The 21,781-nt window shown below is 38.4% G+C and overlaps 1 long non-coding RNA gene across 1 annotated transcript in view; it reads right to left on the bottom strand.

The window, feature by feature from the left end:
* Positions 1-946: 946 nt before the first annotated feature.
* Positions 947-21,781, bottom strand: part of LOC106896861 — a 143,010-nt gene continuing 122,175 nt past the window's right edge. Inside the window, exon 4 of the long non-coding RNA XR_001413678.1 lies at positions 947-1,022. This is a non-coding gene — a long non-coding RNA (uncharacterized LOC106896861). The remainder of the gene's footprint in view (positions 1,023-21,781) is intronic.

Raw genomic sequence — 21,781 nt, 5'->3', positions numbered from 1 at the left:
TCCCATGTAATAGTTAAAATATTTTAACACTGAAGTACAAAAGCACTGCTTTGGAAGAAAGCTCTGGATTTCATTACAGACTGCACATTTTGATCTTAAACAAGAAAACAAATTGACTTTGCTTTGTAATATGCCACAGTTTTGTACTATCCAATCAAAATCAATTTTTACCTACTATCCACAAGCTCCTGGACTTTTATTCATATATTATTTTATTACATTCAGAGTATCTGAACCTACTATATTTTCCAATCCTCTTTTGCATGCCTGTTGTTCAGCCACTGAAGTTCCAAATCTTAATTATTGTCCCAAATACATTCAATAAACAGATTCTAAATAAGGGTAGATCAGGCTGATGTACAATCTGACTTGCATTTATGGAATAACTATGCTCTTAGAAAGAGACTCCTTTCTTGCTGAGAGGCGCAAGACATTATTTTGACTGTTTTGTTGTGTCACAGCACCGACAAATTAGGCATTTCTGCTTTCATATACACCCTAAAGCAGCTGAAGCCCCCTGTGATGTCATCAGAAAGTTGTTCCTTTTTTTCCTTTTACAAAGGAGAAAAATTTGTTACGACATCACGAAAAGAGAATAAACTATATTTTATGCTATAAGTAATCTTCTGCTACTTTCTGTTATCTCTGCACCAAAGTGCAGAAATCCTCACTGACAAAGCGACAGAAACTGTAAGTCAACAGAGACGCACACTATTCCTAGTAATATTCAAAACAAAGCAGAAAAGAATGGTCTATTCAGGGGTCTGAAATTAAAGATCTGCAAGATGTAAGTTCGGTTTTAATTTTTAAATAAAACATCCTTTGAACTTCTAAATCCCATTCAAGGGGACTCTGACCTTTATCCAAGACCAGCTACTGTGCTAACACTTTGGATGCATATAGAGGAAAAATACGGACAAAAGGTACCGGAAAAGCCTTTACTTACAGGAATGCAGTGCAGCTTAATCTTTTTGTTTTTAAGGTGCAGTGATTTCAGCATCTACAATGTAACTTCAGGCAGTCTGAAAAGAAACAGGTTAAAATCTCTTTCAGTTATAATTGGTATTTCAGATTTAATTAAAAATTAAACTTTCATAATGTTTCACCATCCAAAGCAATGCATTATCAGTCAAGCGTAGCCTTTTTTTCTTTCTTTTTTTTTTTTTTTTTTTTGGTTAAAAGAAGCTCTTCCCAGAGTAGTTCGCAATGAAAGAAGAAGGGGAAAAAGGCAATTGAGAGTAGCAAAATACATTTCTTCAGCAAAAGATCTCTGAATAACTTGGAAAGAAGCCTTCTGCCACTTAATTTTAACAATCAACCTTATACTAATTAAAAAAAAATAAGTATCACAATTAAAGAAGACAGAAAAACACCATCACATACCAACGACTGTGAGGGGAAAAAATGTTAATTTCAGCAAAACAAGGACATTGCTAGGACCAGAACATACGCACCAAAAGGGAAAATATGGTTTTACATAATGCCAGCCAACAACATTTTTTTTAAATCCGTTCTACAGCATGTAGCACTTTCAGACTGTTGCATGGAGGAGCAGAGGAAGAAAGACAAGTTCAAAAAGAGGAAAACTGTTTTTAAAATGTACAAGACAAAAGGTCCCTTGCACCCTTTTGTAAAGGGATACGAAATAGCTACTCTATAAACTGCAAGGTTTCTTATCATGTAAAATAAATGTCATTTTACTGTTCAAAACAGATGATTAAGAAGTGGTAGCTGTAGACATAGCATTTGAACAGATGCGACAGAAAATATAGTTTTTTTCAAAATGCAGTTGGAATGACAATAAAACTCCAGGGGTTGCACCATAAATATGAGTTTAAGTGTTAGACTGGAGTTTAAAACCTGTGGTTTTAATTATATCTAATTATAAAGGCTCCAAAACCAGGAGAAATGAGAAAACAAAAAAATATTAATAATAAATTAAAACAATTTTGCAATAAGTTGTCAGGATTTGGCCTCATAATAACAAACCATACAGCTACATACACAGATGCGTACAATGTACCAATGATTTGTTAAAGGAACAAATCAAAATTTGATTAAATTTTATTTTTAAAAGGTGACAGCAGAACTTGCCTAATTTACCCCATTCAAAGTCAAAGCTATTCTCTTCACCGGGAGCACTCTGACAGAGATCTGCAGAGAAATACTGGATGTGAATCCAATACTGATTTTGAATGTCCCACAGGCTGGGGGCAATTCTTAAGTGCATTTTTTTAATTTGTTCTCCCATGAGTAAAAACAGAGTTCTTCAAAATTCAGTGTTGTATGAGCCTTCCCAATCTGTCCCCACAGATGTTTAAAAAGAAATGCAATGTATGAGACAATATAACATCATACAAAATGTTCATACACACATGGATACCACAAACAGGAATGAGCTCAGGAACTTATTTTTAGGTTTAACTTTTCCATTCTGTCAAGATCAGAGGTATTAAAAAGCAGGAGGCAAAGCAGAGAGCACAGAAGAGAACAGCACAGCAAGAATTATCAAATCTTACACAGAACCAGTTCTTGAGCATTCGAATGAAGGACCAAGAACCCCCAGACAGAGGCACTAGGACGATGCTGCCAAAGGATAACCTTTATAGGCTCAGATGAATTTTTTCTTGAAGGAATCATTTGAGAAACATGTTCCTTCTCCTTTAGACAATCTTTACATCAAGTAACTATCCTTCTTTTTCTTGATCGGCATCTAGTAAGATAGATAAAGGAACAGTGGAGAAATCCAGGCAAAAAATCCTAAGTCCATCAGAAGTAGACAACAGCGTAACTGCCAGATAAATGCTAATAGCTTCACTCTCTGAACTTCCATTTCTTTCCCTTCTGAATTTACCCCTTTTCTAAGATCTTCAGGACTGTAATGCCAGCTTGCTGGCAGGGAAGAAGAGGGGCAGCGGTATTTGCAATCCAAAGCTATTTCTTTTAATGAATGCAATGAAAAACTGACCTCAACTGAGAAAACAAAGAGCATTCACTGACGGTGAAATGTATCCCTGTATAGAGAGCCAGCATACAGACTGCACCACTGAAGCCCTATTCTGATGACCTAAATAGGAATAAATTGGTGCATGGACTTCATCACAGTGAGTTTTGTCCAAAACCCCCATTTTCTTGTACGGAACGAGGAAGCATTTAGCCCTCGCCTATCAAAGCACAAAGTTACAGCACCCCTTCTGCATGCTGGGCACCATCCTGACAACTGCTCTTTGGTTTTAACCTGAAGTCCCTCCTGCTCCGTGCACGTTCTTCTGATTGGAAAGGAAAAGGAGGAGATATAAGTTCTGCGAGTTAAGTACCGGGGCACAGTGCCTGCAGATAAAGAGGCCCCTCTCCTCAAGGCAGGCTGAGCAGGCACGGGTTATGAACCACCCATTAAAATAAAGGAAGCCTAGGAAACAGCTGGCTGTGATCACTGCCATCGTGAAATAGCTGTAGTTAGAACTCTTGACTTACAACACACACAAACACAGCATCTTAAAGAACTATTTTAGCTACAGGTTGAAGTTAAACCCAGAGTAAAACCTACAGAAAATCTCCTTAAACTCAGAATACCAATCATTGCCACTTCTGTAATACCTTTTGTTTTACAAAGTGAGAAACCTGTGGCCTTGAGATGAAATTATTTAGACAGGTATGTACTAACAAGAGGTAGAAATGGAGGCCTGCACTCCTGTGCTCGGGTGAGCATGTTCAGCAGTGTGGGGCAGGAAAACGTCTGAAAGGAGTGCCCTAACCCCCTTCTGAAAAGCAAAGGATGTGGCACAAGAACAACTTGTGCTTGAGAGAGGCCCAAGAGCTGGAATTGCAAGAATGAAGAGTATAGCAGGTCAGCAAAGAGGTACATTAGTAGAGTATCAACTGCTTTCTCATGATTCTTGCTTGCCATAAAGTTTGTGCAGAGCCTGGACAATTGTCACAGCAAAACTACCATCTATATAATGACTGAAGTTCATCAACAATATTCCATTACTTGCATGGCACCTGAGGCTACTGTGCCTGACTCACGTTTATGGTCTACCCCCCTGCTTTCCTAAGAAGCACATTCATTCCATCCAAAAATTAAAGAGAAGAAAATGAAATATAATTTGTTATTGGAATACATTTCAGAAGATGTCAGCCTTCTGCAACCTTTTAGCAATAAGGAAGTTCTGCATCTGTAAGGGCTTGAATAGCTGAAGTCAGCTGTAGCAGGTTAATGAGAATCATATACAGTTGAGTAGTTATGGGGAGAGGGAAGGCTAAGAAAGAATATAGCAAAACACTTTTGGTGTCTTTTGAATTTTCTACGTAGAGTTTACAACATCGGTCAATTATTCTCTTTCAAAGTACTTGCTCATATCATCACTCTCATTTCTGGAACTGCAAATCAATGATGAATCAACTGCCACAAATAACTATTCAGAGAAAGTAAAATAGTGTGTCCTTACTCATGAAAAAACCTCATTAATTATATCAAGAAAGCCTTCTTCAATAACCAGGGAAAGGGGTTAAAAACACCCCACCACCACCAACAACAACAAAAAAATCAAGCCTGTTACTTTCAAGAGAATTTTCAAATAAGCTCAGGGGCCACTCAAGAGAACTCATTCCAACTTCAGAGTCCAAATAGTGACTTAGGATATGGCCCAGGTTACTTTCTGGCATTTTAGGTTTGAAAACATAAGCAGGGTCATGGACTAACTGTGTCACAGAAAGCAGAGAGGGAGATCGATGCTGCACAGGCTCCTCATCTAACAAAAAAATAAGCAAACTTTGAAACTGGAACCAGTACAGATACGTCAGCACAATGCTCTGTCGAGGCTCATCAGTAATGCAGAAGAACAAATCTTATTAGCATAGATATAGCATTACACTACTTCACCTTTTTTTAAGGTGAATGCACTTTCATTGGTACTAATTCTCTATAAACAGGTTTATTTTGTCACCATTCTCTTGTCTTGAGGGGATAGAGTAAAAAAGAAAAAAAATGGTAATGCCTGTGCTAAAGAATCCTCCCCAAAAGGAATGTTTTCCTGAATTGGGGCCCTTTGTACACTTTTAGAAGTACACATGGCCGTTTCCAGTTTAGTCTTTGAATTCATGGCCATTTGTATGGTATAGTGGCGCTGAACTGGGCTTCTTCCTAACTCTAGAACTGTGCGGTCACAGAGCTGCTGATGGGAGAAACCTGGGGTTTTTTGGTGATTTAGTAGAACAGGAGCAGAGGACAATCTACAGCATTGTGCTGGGATTGAGGGTTCCAGTCACTGCAGTAACGGGCAACAGGAGACCAAAGGTTTCTTTATCAAAATGGTAAATTTCCATCTGTTATTAGGTCACTGCAAAGCTGTGTGCCCACAGAGATTTCATCTTCCTTATGACATTCATCTTTTGAGTTTACTTTCCCAGTGAAGACTGTATCCATTACAAATTTTAATTTCCAAACCATGGCTGTTTCAGCTGAAGAAGCATTTTAATCAGGAAAAAGGTGTATTTTTGGCTACTTTTCACACACTCCACCCCGTCCTCAACAGTGTTTGAACTATTTTTGTTCAAGTATGAAAAATACTGCCTTTGGGCAAAGACTAACGCTCCTTGAAATGTGGGTTTCAGAAAGTTAGAGACACTCAACTGAATAAAAGCTGCGATGCATAATCCACCCTAATGGTCACTCTGAAGCAGGTACTGGGTGCGATTTCACCACAAGGGCCCTCATACCTGTTAAACGTTTTGAATCCCGTAATAGCACAGCCCACCCCTCTCATTTATTCCTACAGTTACCAGACTAAGCAATAAGTACTTGAGAAGCCCAGCTGTGAAAGCACATTAGAAGCTGAACTTCTCAACCCACTGAAGAGTTAGTCTCTTTATAACTGCACTTAAGACCTGACCTGGACTCCTGAAGTGCAGTTCAACTGGTAGTTCTGCTATGGCCAGGTGGGACCCAGCATCCTTCTAAATACCTCTTGAAGCTTTCCTCCTACGCAGGGACGATGATGGTAATCAAGCTGGCTGCTGAAAACCATGATATTCCCTATTCCAACTGTTTTCTTGCACAAGCTGTCCCTAGATCCTGTTTATGTTCCCAAGGAACAGGAACAGTGACAGCATGCAGCTTTCACGAGGCCTTGCCCAAACAATTCTTTCTCCAAAGATACAGTTTTTTTGTGAAGCAGTACTGAAGCTGATATTCTCTGAGCATCTCTTGGAATACAGCTTGAGGACTTTGCTTATGCCCTTTACAAGTTATTGTAGCATACAAGCTTCTCCCACTTCTTTTCAAGGTTCATAATGCTTTGATCTTCACAGCCTCACTGCTCCTGTTGAATGGTATCATCTCCCATGGCTCAAATTATCTTTAGTGCATAAAATGATAATACCTGTTAAGAAGCAGGCTCTATCATATAATCACAGCAGAACCTTCACATTTATTCTAGTTTAACACAGAAACTTATATCAATAAATGTTTCATTGTGATGGGTATTTCAGTGCAGTGACAAACTGGGCGGATAAAGGAAATGTGGCGGATATAATTTGTTTGGATTTTAGCAAGGCCTTTGACACAGTACCACACAGGAAGCTCATCGAGAGACTAGAGAATTATGGTCTGGATAATAATACAATAAGGTGGATAAAAACTGTCTGACAGATAGGAAGCAATGAGTTATTAATCAATGGCATTAGATAAGAATAGAAAGAAGAATCTACTCTGATGCCAAGCAATGGATTCTAGGATTATTATCATTGAACAGATTCATTAAGGATGAGAAGAAGAATGTGAATGTTGACAGCATCGAAAACTCATGATTCAGAAATAAGAAACATATCAAATGCAAAAGTAATCAAAATTGTAAGATCCAAATAATGGAGATGTGCATGAGCCAGAACAATGTGGTATTTAATGTATCTTAAAATGTAAAAAATGTTACTGAACAGCAGAATTTGGTTTTGAACTTGGAAATACAAGGCTTTCACTCTGTGAACACAGAACTTCGTCATGTTACTCTATAATGGTATGGTCTAGTTGTGAAATTTACTCCCTTGCACAGCAAACTAAAATCAAATTCACAGCCGCTGTGGTCATGAAGGTCATCTGACTTCTTTTCTTACAGTTAGGATATTGAAGTTCTAGTTGATGTCAAAGGAGTGGAGAGAACAAGGACGGCAACAGCCCCTGCAGTTCTCCAGAGCAGCAGCAAATGGGGCTTCTGGGGCCCTGGAACACATTTGATGGACGTGGGGTCCATCACTCTTTTGTTAACCTAAGCAACCGCCTGCTTTGTCATGTAGTTTTTACAAGGGCCTTCTGCCCACTTCCTTTGGAATTTATCTTTACAAGTTTACCAAGGACCCCGGGGGGATCTTGGTATTCTGACTTGTAAGAAGGGACATGCTACCTTTTAACAGAAGGTTGTGGCAGGGGAGGTTTAGATCAGATATTAGGAAGAATTACTTTACTGAGAGAGTGGTCAGGCACTGGAACAGCCTGCCCAGGGAGGTGGTGGAGTCACCATCCCTGGAGATATTTAAGAAACATGTGGATGTGGCACTTCAGGGCATGCTTTGATGCCCAAGATTCTTGGTTTTTGTCTGTCTGTGGGTGGGTGTGGTGTGGATGGGTGGGTGTTGGGTTTTTTTGGTTTGGTTTGGTTTTTTGGTGGTTGGACTTGATGATCTCAAAGGTCCCTTCCAACCATGAATATTCTGTTATTCTGTGAAAGTACAGTTAATAGAAAGTAAAGTTAGAACTACAGGCTAAGTTTAGATTTCATTTAAGCAGATGCACCTCAAGTGGTCTCGGGACTCTTCCAAGTTATGCATGGACTGAGTTTATTCCACCATGTGCAGAAGCACAAATCAACGCACTCTTACTTAGGCACATCACTTATTCTTTTGCCAGTAGGCCATTAACCTGAAGTCCAAAACCAGCTTCATCTTGCACAATGTCATGCACAAACCAGAAGTTTCACATTATTTCAGTTTATGTAACTGCCATATTAAGCTCAAGGCCCAAGGAGGATACTGAACAATATCTTATTGTACAGGCTATTGAGACTCAATATTACAGGGACAATGCTACCAAACCCCCCCAATTTCATTCATCTCAGAAATCTTTGGAAATTTAATACCAGAGGACTTTCAGACCTTTGGACTGTATTGTAAATCTGCTGCTTAAACTTTTAATGTAACACCAATGCGGGCTCTCAAATATTTCCCAGTAAAGTCCATGTATATAATTCTTTTTTAATTACACATCATCCTACAAGAAGTGAAACTCAGACCAAGCTGGAACTATATGAAAGTTCAGAGAAGTTCAGTTCCTGCATTATGATCTGGCAAAGCTCTATTGTAATTTTTTTTTTCCCCCGGAAACAACACAGAAAAAGAGAATATATCAGCAATGATTCAAACTGATCACTGTGTCAGAACAGGAAATAATATTTGGGGAAAAAAAAAAAGGGAGAAAGTCTTCCATTTACTTTTAATATTAGTAAAAACAACAAAGAGGTTTTTGTACTGCCAGCCACATCCTGCAAAATCTAGCTAATAAAGCAACAGCATAATTACTAGATAAGTTTAAAATGGATTTTTAAAAAGAATGGGTACTTTTGCTAGAAGCAAAGTATATCTAAATATGTTGTAGGACTGGACTCAGAGACCTCAGCATCCTGTCGGCCTGGTCCAATACAAATTATATTACTAGGTATTGCAGGAACCTTGAGCTATAGAGTGTACACACTTAAATCTATGAAATATTTATCTCTGCTTCAAACACATAAGATGAAGAGTACATGCTACATATGAGTTCTGGCTAGTAGGGCTTCTGCAATGACTGAATTGTTCGAACTAAAATTCACTCTAGGTACATTTGCACTACAAAAAACAAAACACCTCTAATATACAATAAAATATTATTATTAGAAGAATAAGGCTGGGTATTCAACCTGTTCCATAATCAATGTTTAAACAAAACAGATGAAATCAAATGTACCCCCCTGGTGGTCAACCAAACAACAGAACTGAAACTGGTATATAATTTTTTAGCAGATAAAAAAAAAAAAATAGCAAAAAATTGTGCACAGCAAAATACAAAATTAAGTTCCACCATGTTAACACTAATACTAGGCAAAGGAATACGAGACCATATGCTAATGTTACAGGTAAAGACCATATGCTGTGTTAAAGGTAAAGAAGAAGAGGAGAAGTTCAGAAATCTAGGTAACTAGATTTCTAATAAAACAACAACTTCAATCTTTTTCAAGTCTTTTCCAAAATACCAGAAGTGATTAAAACACATTATGGATCAGTCACTTGCCAAGCTTCATGTTTGAAATCAAAGCTGTTTTAAAATTTTCTGAACAACAAAAAAGCATTTTAAAACTGGTAACATTCAGTCATGGTGATATAAGCAAATACCAGCCAATCTGAATCTTGGAACATTCTTGATCTAATGCCTTTGTGTTACCACTAAGCCCAGAAAAATATTTCAGGCCCAACTGCTAAGACAGTTAAAAAAATATTCACAAATTAAAAAAAAAAAAAAGATGATTTACATATTATACAACTACACTTTTTATTTCTTCAGTATACCTTGATGGAATTAAAATCAGAGATCCTTCAAGATTTTTTGTCATCGTAACTGAAATGCATCTACATTTACCAAAGATGAACCTGCCTGTAATTTGCGTGGAAGATCTAAAACCCTTCTCTCCTTCCCTCCTCTGCACCTCCCCCAGAAAGAGATCAGCACTCTTGAAGTATCTTCTCTACAAATAACTATACAAAGGAAGTGGGTCTATCACGGAGAAGCTGCTTAGTTTCTTTTCATACGCTGAGGAATTCTCTTTGAAATAATGCAGACCATCTCACTTTTCTCCCTGCATCAATACTAAGCAATGCATAAGGAACAAAATTTGAACCTGTATCTTCCACAATAAAGGTATTTGCAAAATACATTAACCCACCAGGAAACAAATGACCAACTGCTCTTCCACTCTGTGGCTACCTGTTTTTAGACTGTTGCCCATTTATTCTAATGCAAGCAGAAAAAAAGAAATATGATAAGAAGCCAAACTTTAGGGCAATAGTTTACAAGAAAAACAACAAGATTCTAGGAGTTATATACACCATCTGTGTGTACTAATAGACACTACTATGTAAAAGACTGTATTATTTAATTTCAGTTGAATGGAGGTTTGCTTTCGATTACATGTAGTCAAATGCCCCTATAATCAGTTGGTACAGTAATTGGGCAGAAATTCCCAAATGCATTCAGCCTTTGCTCCTTAAATCTCAAAATTATTCAGAAACACGCTTTCTTTTCCATCAAGAGATATAGCATGCCAACAACAGCTACATTATCCCCCCGGCAGATCTGGAGATGCTAGAGCAGAACTCAGAAGTCCAGTCGCCAGATCCTCTGCTGTAATCATCTGACACAAGCCTCCCCCTCATGCACTTCTTCTACTCTTTAACAATGCCCTTACAACATTAACGGGTTTGTATTCCCTAACTGTGACAGAACCTCATATTTGGGCAAAAGAGGGACTTTCTGTCTCCTGAGCGGTAACTCAAACCAGCCCAGAATTTTATGTAGTCGGCGGTCTCCTTTCTGTCCTCATTGAATTGTAAGTCTGCATTAATAAAAAAAATAACCAGTACAGTAGGGCCCTGATGTTCACAGAGACAAATAAAGATCTCTCTAACGTATTTAAGAATGCTTCTTCCACTGGTGAATTACAGGAGAAAAGTTGTTTTTCCTTTGTTCTATGCCATATAAAGTCCAAAAGGAGGAAGCCCTACACAGTAAATGAGAACAGAACTACTTCCTAGCTCTGCAGGCTGCAGAAAGTCCCCCTGTTAAGATGGTACCAAGGCCACTTAAACATATCAGCCTATTAAATCTGCATTTCCTTATTGTTCTTAGAATGCTAACAAAATGTTCTAGGCCAGAGTTTATTTGTGGGGCATCTAAAGAGTCATGCACTATCACCATTTCTCTTAAAGCAGCATGACGGTCCACGTACCACTGGTGAGGCTCTTGCTAATGGCCAGCAGAAAACTCGCTAGTCACATTGCTCTGGCTCACATTATTCATAGTTGCTAAACTGCATTGAAAGAAAAAAAAACAAAACAAAACACCAACCAAAAACCAGCTGAAAATACGTTCAATATTTAACTTTGCACTGGAAGAAACCATAGTTTCTTCTCAAATAGAAAACTACTGAATTCCAACCTGGAGGGGAGAGAAGCCACACAGCTATTAATCAGAGGATGATTGTCTCAGATTTCCCACATTAAGTCATGTCCATATCAGGAAAAAATTAAGAACCCTATCTTTAAGTTCCCACAAGTACAGTTCCAATTAGGAAGGGTTCTTTGCTTTCAGCTATCACCATGCTAAAAATAGAGACGTTCAGGAAACACATTACTCTCAAAAGTGATTTCACATACAATCTGTAAACATGTTGCCCTTTTAGGTAAAACGGCATTTTTTTTGAAAGTCAGAAGCTAGAAATATTAAAGCGGAAGGGATCTTCAAAGATCATTTGCAACCCTAAAAATTGAAATCAGTGCATTTTCTTGTTTTCTGTAAAAAAAAAAAAGAGGCTGAAAGGACTAAGTACAGTATGGATGGCGGAGGAAGGAGAGTGAGAGGAAACTTCTGCACTTTTGCTTTGAAAGTTACACACATGTATGTGTATGTTGATAGAAGAAATGCAGATGTTCTTTTATTTTCATAACCTTGTATGCATCTTTGTGGGACATGCCTTGTACCAATCCCAAATTTTGTCACGTTTTATCCAAATGTCATGTTTTCATTTCATCAGATATAGCTTATAAGACAACTTAAAATTCATACTGTTTAGGTTATAAGTACAATGCTGTACAGTAGTTTCCTTTACAAAAACTACCTTTTTTCTTTCTTTTTTTTCAGGATTTCTTCTTTTTCTTTTCTGTTGTAGATTCCCTTTGCACTTTGAATGGTACAATGCTATTTTCTTGAAAGGTATGGTGGATAACTTCTTGATTCGCGGGTGCAGAAGGTTGGATAATTATATTTAATATTAAAGTTGGAGGCATTAAGCAGGATTTTTATTCTTCCAGATGTTCAAAATACTGTTTGTTAACCTTCTTAATGCAAGTTCTTAAGCAACCTTGGAAAAATACCTATCTTGCTAAAAGAACCAATGGAACTTTCTATATAGAATTGAAACCGTGTGTAATGTCATCTAAATATTTCAAGAAGTCCTTAAATAAAGAAAAATAGTTTCTGATGTTGTCATTGCTTGAAGCAAAGAGACATAGACAGGTAAACCAGACTAGACAAGAATTTTGAGGAGAATGATAACCTGTTCCTTCTCTTCTGATCATACCAAACTCTCTCAAAAGGAGATTAAAGTGCAAAGATCCAAAACTGAGCTTGTATCTATCCAAGAAGAAATAAATGAGTGCTCTTGCCAGTGGAACTCCTACAGATAACTCTGTTAGTATCACTCACCCTAGAATATCAATGCCATTAGTGGAAGATTAAAAGCTAAAACAATACACCGCAGGGTTGGAGCCAAGACTGAAGGAAAGCAGTAAAATGAAGTGAATCATCATTGCAGATCCCGTCTTGCAAAGAAGTAGCATGGTTCTTCATAATGTCATGCCATACCAAGCCAACTGGTTTGTACACTGAGAACCAAAACAGCAGTTCTTTCCTGCTTGGCATAAACAAAATAACTATGCAAGGACATCAGAGGTCTAGGATCCTCCCTTTCAAGCTAGAACACTTGCAGTTTTTAACTACCTCTTTGTAGTCAGTACTTCATTCTGTCTTTAAGAGAGGCATCATGCTACACTGGCACTGTGCAAGCAATGCCAGGGGAACCACATAGTGATGAATTCATCTGTTACACCACCAATCCCCGGCCCTGTCTACAGAGATGGCCAGAAGCAGCCTTCTATTTTCCTCCACTATAGATAAGGGCTACATAGCTCAAGACTTCACACCTCATTTTTAGAGACATCCTAACGTGGTCTTTGTCACACACAGTTTCCAACCATCTTTTGACAACTGGGACAAGTTGGCTTTCTGTTAATAATTTTTGGTAAAAATAAACCAAGGTCCTGAGTTCAAAAAAATGCATTAAATGTAATTTGGCATAGTCTCATGTAACTTCTGACTGATGACCCCTGAGATTTCTTGCTTTATGCCTGCTTGTTGATATTCACTGAAGACTCCCCACAGAATAGAAAAAGAGACTTGGAGACTAGTGAGTACAGAAAACCATATGTGGCAGTCACAACTATGGAAAATTTGGTAGCGTCACAGACCCCCGTAGAGGAAACAGCTTCATCTCAACTTTCCATACCACAGACAAAAAAAAAAAAAAAAAAGCCAAAACAAGAACCAACATAAAACACCCTCTCCCTTTTATGAAGTGCTATAACAAATTCTGAAAACACCAACGATTTTATTACACAATCAAAAAATGTGAAGTTTATGATACATCAAATGGTCAGCCTTATGCTTGACAGAGAGCTCAAACTCTGCGCATGCAAAGTAATCAAAGTTCAAGGGCCACAGGGATAGCAAAATCAGAACCATTTGGGCTCTTGAGGAACTATAGGTCCCAACCTGGGACTATAGGACAACCATGAGGCATCAACTCTGTGGTGTTGTACACTCACAGCTAACGTAAAACGGGATTGCCAAGAACCAACTGTCTGAATATGCAGTTATAATAACTAATAATGACTGACAACTATTGGCTATATGTATTGTTAATGAATGCCAGTCTAGTAAAGATTTGCTTTTAAGCTTTAAGCTGACCTGACCTATCAGTCCTCCATACACCTGTTCATTAGAATTGATGCTCATACCCAGCTTCCCACTGTATGGCTCATATGTCTCACCACATGATAAAATAAGAAAAGAAGGGGGGGATTGGCTCTAGTATAGATTACAGACAGGTGAAAGGAACGAAAAAGAAGCCTTGATGCTTTGCTTTTCACAGATTTGCCAGTGTATGAAAAAAACAAAAATAAAAACCTGACCCCAAACGAAGCAAGTAAACTGATGTCTGTTTCTTTTATGGTGAATTTCAATTTGCAATAAATTATAGGTATTAAATGAAGGGTTAAACAAATCTCTCCTAATTTCTGGGAGATCTTTTTATTAACGATAAGCTAATGTTCAGGAAAACCTTTCAAACCCATAAATGCTCTTAGGTCTCCTTTCTTCAGGCTGCACAGTCCATACCCAAGCTGTCCTCAATTCAGAAAAACATTTTCACCTGCATTATTCAATCAGCGAAACCTGCTCAAACCTTTCAGTATGAATCATTATCAAGAGATATGTCAGCATATCTTAAGAAAATACTGACAGCCTGTTTACCATTACCTTCTACCTTCTCAGTATTTGGCAATAAAGAACCCTGAGATCCTCAGTCAGGAATCTGAAACTGGCCCTCATCCCACATGGAGATCAATTCAATCAATTGATATTTTCTTACTGCATAAAGAGACAAGTGGTTTGCCAAAGGTCATAGAGCAAATCATTGGTTAAATCTGGAATAACTAAGCATATCCTATCTCTGGACACCAGTTTTTCCTCTTGGTCTCCTTTAGGCTAAAATTATGCTGTCTGGACACATCCTCTCCCTAATACTCTTTTAATTTACCAATTTCAACCACATTTGCTAGAGATACAACCCTGAGTAAAAAAGCTGATTGCTAGAAGCTTCATTAAAAAAGGCAGGGGTAGAGAGAGACGCTATTCATTCCTCCCAGACAGAATCAACAGTACAAGTTCATACCTTAAGAAGTACAGAATTGGTTTTATAAACATCTTTAAACCCAGAAAATACTTCAGTGAGAGGTCACAACTTCTTAGGCAGCAAGTCAATCAACCACAACACTAATCCGTAGAAAATCTAGATTCATAAATTCCAGTGCTCACTGAACAAATTGTTTCTTGAAAATTACTGGAAGTGCATTTTTCTCCTCTACTACCTTTGGCAGTCCTGATAAAAATGAACCCTATGACAAGAAGTCTTCTTACTAACTTCTTGAGGTGAGAGAAAGGCTACATATCACCGAGAATCACCATTTTGGGGAGAAGGAAAAAAAATCTTCCTCTTTTAATTGACAGCTAAAGAAGTGCAAAGACTAGACCTGCATTCCAGATCTATTAAGCATTTAATATCTGATTTCGGCTAAGATGAACAATTTGTATGCCCTACAGAGACATGAGGTTTGACAAACATTGCTAAAAAAATTAGGATCTCAAACAGAACTCTGAAATCTATTATTAGAGGGATCTGCTACTATTTTGGATATCTGGAATCTTTATCTGCAAATGTCTTAAGGTGTCCAGAACATTCTTCTGAATCCATAGTAAGGGAAAAAGTTTAATTCAGTTTCTGCAACTTCAAACCAGACAGCTTCTGGCTACAGAAAATAAATGACTGTTAATGGTGCAAGGCACACTTAGACACAACCATAACATGTGAAAGGTTACATCAAAGACTTCAAGCCTTTATAAACAATCTGAAGTCACTAAACAGCCATTCATTAGTACATCCTTTAATTGCTTGAGGTGGGAGAAAGATTTGGCATAATCTGAAAACATTAATGCACTGGGTCACAATGGGCTGGATACAGACAAGTATTTCCATCAGCTCATTGTTTTTCCCAAGGAGAAGGCAGCACAGAACAGAAATTCTCCTACAGCCACCACAGTCAGTCACAAAAACCCAGGCGACAGCTCTTGAGGCAAAGAGTTATTGCTGCTGAGAGGCAGAGGAGGGATGATGCAGCCACCGTAAGGGAACGGACAGGGTACAACACGACATGGCCTGCAACACAGGATTGAAATGCAGCCCTGGTAGTTACCATGCTGGGGGTGGGGGTCTAGAGAAGTAGACTCAGAGTCAATCTGCAGTGTCCTCTCCACATTTTATGAGATTTTTGCTTCTTCCTGTTTGAAAAACAGGCTATGTGAACTACGTTGTCCCTTTTAGGCATCATCAACCATTTCAGGGTGTTGTTGTAAAAGCCAAGTCTAAAAATAATTTTTTCTTCTCTGACAAGGAGTATGATTGCTCCATTAGCCAATACCATCACTTTTCCAGAAGCTGTCAGTAAAATGGCAACCGATACCTACACAGAAAATAACAGCAATACCTCAGGTCACACAGTGTGACAGTAACATGGAAATGCTGACTACTGTGAATGCTGAACTTTGTTTTCCACTCGCATCTTTCTTTTTCTTTTTCCTACCCAATCGTGTGACTCTTAGGATTTTGATGTGGCAACCCCCAACCTGACCCTCATTTATACCTTAATCAAGCCTTCAGCATGTGCTGCAATCTGCTTAAAGAGCTGGCAAATAAGAAGAATAGCTAGTCATTTTCAGGGCTTCTGCCTTTTCCACTAAAACTCTGGAAGAGTACTATGTGGACATCCCTTATGTTTGAAGTACCTGCAGACAGTTTTCCCCTCTGCTTATTTCATTACTGGGGCAAAAATCCCAGCATATAATCACATAGTTCCTGTTTACAGCTAAGACCACTGCAGAGCTTAAGCACTACATCAAGGAGCAAACCGGTGGCCCTCCAACGTGTCCTTCAAGCATGGAAGTCGTATACAGGTGCTGAAAAGAGTAAGCACATAAAGAGCAACGTTTTCAAACCACACTGGAGAACATGCGTCACTCTTGAGAAGGCCCTTGATTACCTGGACAGTTTCTTTTTGCCTTTTCTGAGTTAGAATATGACCAGCACCTTTGGATTAAAACATCTTCTTTCTCTGGGAAGCTGTGTTTCTGGAAAGCATCTTGCTGTGCTAGAAATCTTAATAGGCTCATCATAAAGGTGGCCACAACACACCCTCTTACAGCGATTTTTGTTTCCTGTAATTATGCTCCAGAATAATAATTTGGGTGGCACTGGAAATGGAATGAGGAAAAAAAGTAACATGCTACCTCCTGCACTGGCAGGATTTTATCTATTAATTTTTATTTAATTTTATTAATATTTATTAATTTAATCCTCAGGCCAAATGAAAAAACTCTGCATCTGAATACCTCCACCTAGTATGCAAGTTTGGTATTTTACCTGAGTGTGAAGTTGGTGGCCTGGGTCCCTCTGTTTTCATTTTCTCCTGTGCTCTACTTTATATCCCAACTATGACCGTATTCAACAGTGCACATTAGTGATTTCCAAATCATCAGCTCATATTTAGTCCCTATTTTCAACTGCACACTAGAGACCTGCACCTATTCCACAAATAGAAAGAATCCAAATGCTTTCCCCTAGGCTCCTGCTTAGGATTTCATTATTAATTATATTTGAAGGTTATACAGTTAAAATACTAACTTTTTTATTTGAACATTTATATTAAGCTGCCGAGATTTCTAGCAGCTTAGCAGCATTATTTCTGTGTAAGAGAATAAGCCTCTTAAATTCTGCACGCAGGCCTCTTGTCTAAAATGAAAGATTTTAGAAAGGCACTGAAAGGTAACACTAAGTTAATGATGCTTTTTAAACTGAGACCTCCAAGACTGATCACATGGAACTCTATCAGTTATGCACCCCCTTGACCTCAAGCCCTTTCACATGCTCTGCCAACAGTGCCTGAATTCAAATAAAGTTTAGCCAAAAAGTTAGTTCCAGAAGATTCACCTCAGACTCACTGCTAGTTACAATTCATTACATGGATTTACTATTTCCAATGCAATAAGACATTTAAATATTTGGTACCAAATCCCAGAGGACTGTACTTCAACTTTTTCTGCAGAGATGATCAAGGTTAGGTACGAGAGTCATCCATCAAGAAGAGTGGATATTAAGATAATGACATTTTTTTTGCAGGCGCGGATGTCGGCGGAGAGAACAGATGACCTCAGCAAAAGGAGGCCTATGCCAACCAACTGCTACCTCACAACACAAACTGAAACTCCCAAATTTTAGATAGCTGGCCAAATTTTGATTTTAGATATATGCTAGTGTAAATCCAAAACACTGACACCTGTATGAAAATCCACGGTTATTTCTGATTTATAACTGCATAAAAGAAGATAATTTGTTTCACTGGGCCAATTTCATCTAGTGCTGTCCTTTAACCAATGGCTATAAGCCAAGATTTAGATCTTTAATACATCAAGTAAGGAAAAAAATAAACAAAATTGTATGTGCAAAGTATGAATACATGTTTTTCAAATACATATTTTATATTTATTAATGATAGCAAGACAAGCACCATCTTTCCATATATGTCAGAGGCTGATTTTTACTCCACTGATTTTTTTTTTACCCTTTGCCTCCTGTTGCACCTCAGATAGACCTTCTCTTGAAATTTTTGCCCATGCTTCTGATGCTGATGTACAGAAAGGTTCATTTTCCCAGGCCAATTTCAGATTTCATAGCTGGACGTATTTACTTACAAATCTGCGTGACCAAATGAAGAGTTACCACTATTCACTTCCTTTCTTTAAAGGATTCTTGCCAGTCTGTAGCACCAAAGGTACTCACTATGACCATCTACAAAATCTAAAGTAACCCGATGGCGTTACTGCCAAGATGGTAATCCTATAAAAGCATCCAACCAGTTTGAAAAACGAATGCCCCTTCAAAAAAAGCATTGATCTTCATACCCTGATGAACTAGAGCATACAAATACACTAAACCACGCTCTCGTCATGTGATTACACCATGCTTTGTACCAAATGACATTGGGTCAGAGCAAAGGTTGCATCATTTTAACTACCCAGTAGTTACAACTGCATTTATGGCCTTGAAATCCATCTCTTGGAAAATATTACTGGAGGTATTAAATAACAATATACTTCATACACTTAGAGCATGTTACAGCATCAAAACTCTATACAACCAATTAATAGCACCTAGTTAAATGGAAATGTTAAATGCTGTATAGACCTTAAAGCGTAGGAAAACAACAGTGTGTTTAATTCCCATTTAAATAGATGCATACAAAGTGCTTCATGGATTTTTCTCCATGCAAAACTAACATGGAAAAGAACAGATAATTATTTAAATTTTACATAACTTAAGTCATTCCACATTTAAGACATATTCAAGAATACTGAGGGGCATCGGGGTGCTCCCTCTAAGCAAGCCAGAATCCAACCGCAGCGTGATTTTAAATGAAAAGCAGAAAATGCTGGGCCCTTGTCCCTGTGCTCTCTTGTCTTTTGAAAGGAGCCATACACACACCTCATGTCTTTTAACACTGTCAGGAAGCTGCCTGAGGACAGCCTAAGTTTCAGCATAACTTGCAGAGACTTCATCTTGTGTGCCAAGTTTCAGCCTGGAGTGAATTTTTAACAGTTGAGTTATAAACCCGTGAAAATAGGGGCTTACAGTTGAACTGCTGACAAACTCTTAACTATAGCGGTGCACACGGCGCCAATAATAGACAAAACTGCCCCGTTTTATAGCATGCAGAAAGGCTGGAATTCAGCTGTTATCGGGGGATAATAATAAACTTCTGCTGGTGACTCAGGCTCTCAGCCTCAGATTTACATTCCCTCTGTCACTAAGAGTTTTTAAGTTAAACAATTTTACATGAAAATGCAATAAACAACATTTATATTACCGGTGGTATTTGTTCCGACTGCTCTTGGGCTAAAACACCGTGCAGCTTTCCCCTCCTGCTCTCCATCTCCTCCTCCCCGCCCCACGCCGCCCAAACTGGGCACCAACCCACTCGCTCCTTGGACTCTGGGGCGGCCGGGACGAAGCCCAGGACGTCCCGTGGCACCCAGCCCAGCCCCACACCAACCAGCAGATCCCAGCCAGAGGGGAGAGGCTTGCACACTGAGCACTGCCTGCCTCCGTTCCCCCCACACTGCACCCTCTTCCTCCGGGAGGAAAAGCAGCACACAGCACCATCAACAGACTTATTTTATTTTTACTTTTTTTTTTTTTTTAAATTTATTCCCCCCCCCCTCCCTCCTGAATACCTCTTGCAGCACTCATCAAGCCAGGTCAAGGGGAAAAAAAACCAAAAAAACCCAACAAAAAAACCCCTGTAGCTTAACATCGCATCCTAGCTCTTCAGTGTTTCCTCCCGCTAAAAAGCTAAGGTCAGATATGGAAAAACTTGACAAAAAATGAGGCTTGCTTCTCACGCAACAGACACTTGAGGGAAAAAAAAAACATCTGGTCTAGAGGATGTAAAAGGCCTCCGCGGAGCTGTCACCCAAGTTGTCCCCAGTCACCAGCACACAGAGACCAGCTATTCGGAGAACTTCTTATGCACAATTTACCACTCCTCTGAAGTTTCCCTTCCTCCAGAAAACTCTCCACTCCCCTAAGGAGTAGAATTACATCAGTGGCCACCAAAGTTAAATTTATCTGCCCAATGTCTATATTTTATTTTTTAATCCATCTCTCAGGAACAGCTTTTAACGCATTTGGATTTTTTTTCTGTCATAAAATATTCTATTTATTTCCCAGCAGCTGGTGTCAAAAAAGTTGTTGTTTTCTTTAAATATTACTCTTAAATAAATAAAATCTGTTTTCATATCATGTAAAATTAGTTTTGCCTGCTGTGAGTTTGTGGCATTATGAAGTGATCATTTTTCGCATGAATTATTCAAACGAGGATAAAAAAGGAAAAGAAAAAGATGATGGACAATAGCATTCCACTCAATTTGTATAAATGCAGCAGTTGCACTAATAGTTCACTATGTGCAACACAGATGAAACACTTTTTGTCTGTCAAATATAGCCAATAACCTTAATTTAGTATTTCAGAGAGGCAGTGAAAGAGATTTATTTCACTCCTCTGTGTCCCTCTGTGACTTATCTAGTGGGGCAGATAATAGACGAGTCTTTATTTGCTAGCAAGATATCAGTACTTTAGACAACAAGTTTTTGGTCACTTATCCTCAGTATTATGGCTCAACTGGCCCTTGATGGCCTTCAAGTCTTTCTGTCTTTTTTATTTTAACCTATTCTTTGTTTAAACCCCTGGTTTTTCAGAGTCGCTCTGTCTTTTATGTAAAACTATTAGAATTGTTAACATTTCCTCTGGAGTCTTCATATTACCCTGTCTTTCAGAACTGCTCTAACTGCACAGCTGTAATTACTCTCACTTTGAATTCTGACTGTCGTATTTGGAAGGGGATGAAGGGTGAGGATTTTCATAAATCATTCAGGCTCCCCAAGGCACATGGTATCTCACCAAATCTACCATGAACTTTTAAGATGGAGTGGCTTACAGACTGAATGTATAGATAAAGTACTAAGGCATAAAATGCTACTTTCATCAAGGAGAACGAGATGATGATAATAAATGTATGGGTGAAAAAAACTACAGTAACTTAAAATATGCTATTTCAAATGGTTTATCACTAATAAATTCCTTGTATAGGAATTTTCTCTTGACAACACAATGCTTTCACTAAGTTTCAGAATAAGTAAAGTAACAGTTTAGTGCTAAAAGAGTGGGTTTGAGACTCACGAATTCTATCTGGCATTACAAAACTGAAATCACTTAAACTCTGTTTCAACTTCTCCAACCCATACATTATGATAATTAAAATGCTTGTATCACAGTAATGCCTGTAGAGCTGGATCTGAAACAACAATCTTCTGCACCATGTAGAAAAGGTTCCTACCTCAAATATTTTCAACAGGGATAGCACTAACCTGCCACACAATGTTGATTGGAAACACTAGCCTTTATTATTTTATCCTTTGAATAGGCAAAAAGTTAAGGTATTTTGAAAGAAAGAAAGGAGTTTTTGAAGATAGACACTGGG

The sequence above is a fragment of the Calidris pugnax genome, unplaced genomic scaffold (assembly GCF_001431845.1).
Source record: "Calidris pugnax isolate Ruff unplaced genomic scaffold, ASM143184v1 scaffold225, whole genome shotgun sequence".
Taxonomy (NCBI): domain Eukaryota; kingdom Metazoa; phylum Chordata; class Aves; order Charadriiformes; family Scolopacidae; genus Calidris; species Calidris pugnax.
The sequence above is the reverse complement of the archived record's forward strand: the minus strand, read 5'-3'. Positions and strand labels throughout refer to the sequence as shown.